This window comes from Nanorana parkeri, unplaced genomic scaffold (genome assembly GCF_000935625.1).
Source record: "Nanorana parkeri isolate BGI_ZX_2015 unplaced genomic scaffold, ASM93562v1 scaffold369, whole genome shotgun sequence".
Classification (NCBI taxonomy): domain Eukaryota; kingdom Metazoa; phylum Chordata; class Amphibia; order Anura; family Dicroglossidae; genus Nanorana; species Nanorana parkeri.
The window spans coordinates 1,036,074-1,041,458 of record NW_017306637.1 but is presented as its reverse complement, the minus strand read 5'-3'; the positions used below and the strand labels follow the sequence as shown (position 1 = coordinate 1,041,458).

Below are 5,385 nucleotides of genomic sequence, written 5' to 3'. Positions count from 1 at the left end.
TAATGTTTTTTCTACACTATGCAGATATCTCCCTTCCACTCCTGAAGAAGCGCAGAGTTGCGCGAAACGTTGAAGCTGCTCTTCCCCACCCCTACCCTTCATTAGCAGTTACCATCGACTACATGATCACTACCTAGGCCCTCGACACCATGACATAGTGGGAAATTGTTGTCATCATTCTGGTCCTACTACTTGATTGAGCTTCACAAGCACTATCACGATTTTGTGATTATATTAATCCAACATACAGTCTATCATGGTAGTTAAACTGGGTGCAGGGCAGGATTATCCAACCTGCTCACCATAGACCATACATTTCCTTTGTATTATAGTATTTTTTTTTTATTTATGAATTTTTTTTTGTTATCATCACATAATGAATTAACTTAAGTATTATATATGCTTGTAATCTAATGGTGAACTGCACTGTTCTTCGATATAATCATGACCATCTGCAATATGCCTTAATCATGGGTCCCAAACTATGTGATCTCCGATAATCATTGTGAATACCTTGGTATGTTTTCTTAAAGTGGCCACAAGCCGCTTGTGGGTTGGCATCAGTGGAGAACATATCTGCTCCACCTCCCAACCCCTCAAGCACTACCCACAGAATTAAACACCTATACATAGTGGACACAAGACTAAGCATTACTGTCGACAAAGACATCAAACCCATCACTTGGGATGAGATAGCATGTGGATTCCCATCTGAATCAACACTGGTTTCTATACTTTACTATGCTTGCTTAGATGCTCTCCACCACCAATTAAATCATTTCTGTTCTTAGGGCCACACTTTGTTCCCAAAGCAGTAATAGCGAAGAACAATATTGCACCCCATAGCCCTATGAACAAATTTGTCACAGGCCTCTCTATATGTCAGTATGTTCATCTGGTCATTGGCACTGCAGTCCCAAATCATGTGTATATAAGAACATAGGGTGAATCATGTTGACTTGTTAATGAAGAGGTACTGTGTTATGTGGAAAGAGCTGTGTAGGGACTATCTATTTAGTTAAATAACTTTTATTGCTGGCTTTAAGCCTTTCTTTTTAAGATTTATATAAAATAAAAATATATTTTTGATATATTTTTCTTGTTTGGAGTTGTCATTCATCCGGTGCCTTTAAAACCCCACTTTCTCTTTAAAGAACTCTCTTTGTGTATATCCTGACAAGCAGAGCTGAATGTACAGTGGGAGCCGCTGCTCGTTTAATACAAGGGATCTAACTAGATCCCTTGTATTAAATCGAGCGGCGGCCGTGTCCGCCCCTGCCGTGGTTTTCAGGGTCCCCCGCTCCTCTGGGGGAGCTTGACCCGTCGCGGTCCCCCATAGGAGCTCACCATAGAGCCCCTTGAGCAGACGAAGAACGTCTTTCTTCTTCTGCTCTGTGTGATTACCGAGACAGGTGAGACATAGTGACACCTGTCTCAGCGGTCACTAACTGCAGCTTCTGTGACAGCGGTATACTCAGCGGTATACTGAGACGCCGCAGCCGGGATGGATCCCGACATTTTTGTCTATATCCACCCAGCTTTGTGAGTGACAGCTGGCACTGCCTATCTAGAGGCAGAGCCAGCTGTACGACCCCCCCCCCTCCCCCCTCCCCCATCTGACGGTATGTGTTCGCTCACTTGCCGCACTATTGAGCCGACCTGTGACAGTTTCATTGTCACAGGTCGGCTCGAACTATGAGGCTGAGTGATTACTCAATGTATACACGGGGTAGTGAATTAGAATTCAATAAGGTCCAGTGAATACAATTTTCATCAAGCCGAGGTTCCAATCGTGGTCTGTACAGAATATGTTGTATCTGTGTTCATTGAGGCTGCCATTTAGGCTGCATTCACATGAGCAGCTGCACTGCAATGCCCAGCTGCTGGTGTGTCTTCCCAGGCACAGTGCTAATGTGCCGATCGTGGCGCATCACAGTGTTTAATTTATCGCCCATTTACATACACGTGCATATCTTATGCACACGTTCTTCAGAATCAGATGGGAGGGGTGGCAGAGTTGGTTTTAAATGTTTTTTATTTTATTATTATTACTTTTTTTTTATCACTTTGTATCCCTCACCCCCCGAAGGAGCCGCTGAATATGAACTAGGGCTCTCCTACATGTTTCGATAGCCACCAGCCCATTTTCTCAGCTCCAGCAACACCGACACTCCAGAATAGAACAGGCTCGAGTCTTTTTAGCATTTATTGCACATTAGCAACTAGTAGAGAGGGAGAGGGTTAGGGTTGCAGGATACCCAAGTAATCAAAAATAGAGGACTATGTATTCTTTCTTAGCAACAGCTTGTAACAGTAGCACAAGGCCCTATATGAGCGACCAGCAATAAGTAATAGCACCAACAACCAGAAAATGTCACTGAGGGGCGCTGTAAAGCTTTCTCGCACAGGGCGCCTAAAGGCCTAAGGCCGGCCCTGAATGTCCAGGACTCTGAGAGAGCACTGTCACAAGACTTGTAGTGCATCAATTGCCTTCCCTTCTGTATAGTACCTGATATTAGGGTGAGGGATCTCTTACAGGGTCCAGACGGTAGCTCTCACCAGCTCCTCTGCAACGCTCTTCCATAAGCAGATTCCACCTCCAGCCCAGCTTCCATCAGGTTCCTTTCCAGTAGTATTTAAGGTCTCTGGGCCCCCAGCATCTGCCCCATGCTGAGGCTTAGACCAGGCATCCTGTAGTATCTTAGGCCTCTAGGCCCCCAACATCTGCCACATGCTGAGGCCTAGGCCAGTCATCCTGTAGCACACAGACCTCCTGCCAGGGAGGGGCCCAGGGGATAGAGAGAGTTCCGGAAAGTGTCCCCAAACATTTATCACCTTCCTCCAGCCATACCTCTGAGTCAGCCTGCTCAGGGATTGGTCAGAGTCAGATGCATAATCACAGTCTGAGGATGGATCCTCCCTCACTGTATGCTAAGGCCCCAACCCAGCAACAGGGGAAACCATCAATCCACCAAACCCAGGGAATCCCGCAGAACTTAGAGAAATCAGCATCCAGACTGATTACAGTCCAGGTATAAAACTAAATTTAGTAGCAACATAGCAGAGGGCGCTACAACTTTTTTCTTATATTTTTTTAACTTAAATTAAAGGGGACAGCAAGCCCCTTTTGTGACAACATTTGGAGTTAACAGCTTCTCTTTATGGAGACATCGGGGTCAATTCCTATATAGATCATAAAGCATAGGAATGTGCTTGATAGTCTGTATGCCCAGCACTTCAGCCTGCTTCTGACAGCTGAAGCATGATCATGGAGCAGATCGGTGAATGGACGTTCCCCAGTCTGCTTCCACTCTCCATCCTGACACTGTGTGCTGTGGTCCTGGACCTCCCAGAGGAGTGTGGGACCCAAAAGCAATAGCGGGGGAGCAGGAAAGGGGGGCTGTACAGCCACCTAGATCACTTATAGTTGTAGCAGCGGGTCCTGCCTGCCTGATGTCATTGGTTGCTAGGAAGCCAGCAGTCCTAGCGCCCAATGACTGAAGCAGAGGGGGACCTGTGCCGCATTATGGCTGGCAGTGGAAACACTGGCCCCAGAGGCCGGTCTAGCCACTGTCAGTCAGCCATAACCCAGCACAGGTCAGCGATCGCGGTCCAGAGAGAAGCGCCACTTGGCCCGCCAATAATAACCGCTGCTGTATACCAATATCTTATTTTGATTTACAGAAGTTAAAATTTTTGCTTACATCCACCATGGTAGGTGTATCTTACACCTAGATTTCAATACCATACCCTTGTAAAAATTAGTTAATCAAGAGCATATTATGCCTCCTGCGTCATTATGTTTCTGTTTCTCTGTTGCGACCATTTATCTTTCCTTGTGCTTCATCTGGTCATCTGGTCAATCAGCACTACTCTACAATAGTTGATCAAATTATTTTTGGCAGTACTTTGCTCCAATACTGTTTCCATCCTATACTATATAAACTCTTCAGTCCACCTAAAATTGATACTTCAGTAATGGGTACAATCTGTTGGGCTATATAACTTAATGGCTTCCTCCATTTTTTTTTGTCACTCCATTAAAGTTCCCATTATCCAATAAGTGTTTGTATACTGACCTATGGAATGTTGGTGTGCATTTCAGTAATATACACACACACACACACACACACACACACACACACACACACTATATTGCCAAAAGTATTAGGATACCCCTTCAAATCATTGGATTCAGGTTTTCCAATCACCTCCATGGCCACAGGTATATAAAATCAAGCACCTAGGCAGGCAGACTGCTTCTACAAACATTTGTGAAACAATTGATTGCTGTCAGGAGCTCAGTGAATTCAAGCGTGGTACCGTGATGGGTTGCCACCTGTGCAATAAGTTCATCCATGAAATTTCCTTGCTACTAAATATTCCACGGTCACCTATTAGTGATATTATAACAAAGTGGAAGCAACTGGGAACAACAACAACTCAGCCACGAAGTGGTAGGCCACGTAAAATGATAGAGCGGGGTCAGCGCATGCTGAAGTGCACAGTGTGCAGAAGTCGCCAGCTGTCTGCAGAGTCAATAGCTACAGACATCCAAACGTCAGATTGGCACAACAACAGTGTGTAGAGACCTTCATGCAATGGGTTTCCATGTTGGAGTGACGAATCACGCTTCTCTGTCTGGCAATCCGATGGATGTGTCTGGCGGTTGCCAGGAGAATGGTATTTGCCTGACTGCATTGTGCCAAGTGTAAAGTTTGGTGGAGGGGGGATTATGGTGTGGGGTTGTTTTTCAGGGGTTGGGCTTGGCCCCTTAGTTCTAGTAAAGGGAACTCTTAAGGTATCAGCATACCAAGACATTTTAGACAATTTCATGCTCCCAACTTTGTGGGAACAGTTCCAACATGACTGCGCACCAGTGTTCCAACATGACTGCGCACCAGTGCACAAAGCAAGGTCCATAAAGACATGGATGAGTGAGTTTGGGGTGGAGGAACTTGACTGGCCGGCACAGAGTCCTGACCTCAACCCAGTAGAACACCTTTGGGATGAATTAGAGCGGAGACTGCGAGCCCGGCATTCTCGTCCAACAACAGTACCTGACCTCACAAATGCGCTTCTGGAAGAATGGTCAAACATTCCCATAGACACACTCCTAAACCTTGTGGACGCCTTCCCAGAAGAGTTGAAGCAGTTATAGCTGCAAAGGGTGGGCCAACTCAATATTGAACCTACAGAGTAAGACTGGGATGCCATTAAACTTCATGTGCGTGTAAAGGCAGGCGTCTCAATACTTTTGTTAATATAGTATATGTGTATATATATCTATAGATCTATAGATATATCTATAGATCTATAGATATATCTATAGATCAATAGATATAGATATTCAGAGTTAGGACTTACCGGTAACTCTATTTCCAT

At 45.2% G+C, this 5,385-nt stretch overlaps 1 protein-coding gene across 2 annotated transcripts in view; it reads left to right on the top strand.

The window, feature by feature from the left end:
* The first annotated feature begins 239 nt into the window (after nt 1–239).
* CLK3 (CDC like kinase 3) overlaps nt 240–5,385 on the top strand; it is a 41,800-nt gene continuing 36,654 nt past the window's right edge. The window contains exons 1-2 of one of the 2 annotated variants that reach the window (XM_018558939.1): nt 240–249; nt 4,065–4,069. The gene's annotated coding sequence lies outside the window, so the exon portion shown is untranslated. Of the gene's footprint in view, nt 250–1,936; nt 1,944–4,064; nt 4,070–5,385 lie in introns of both variants that reach the window. The other variant, XM_018558940.1, reaches the window with a different exon arrangement.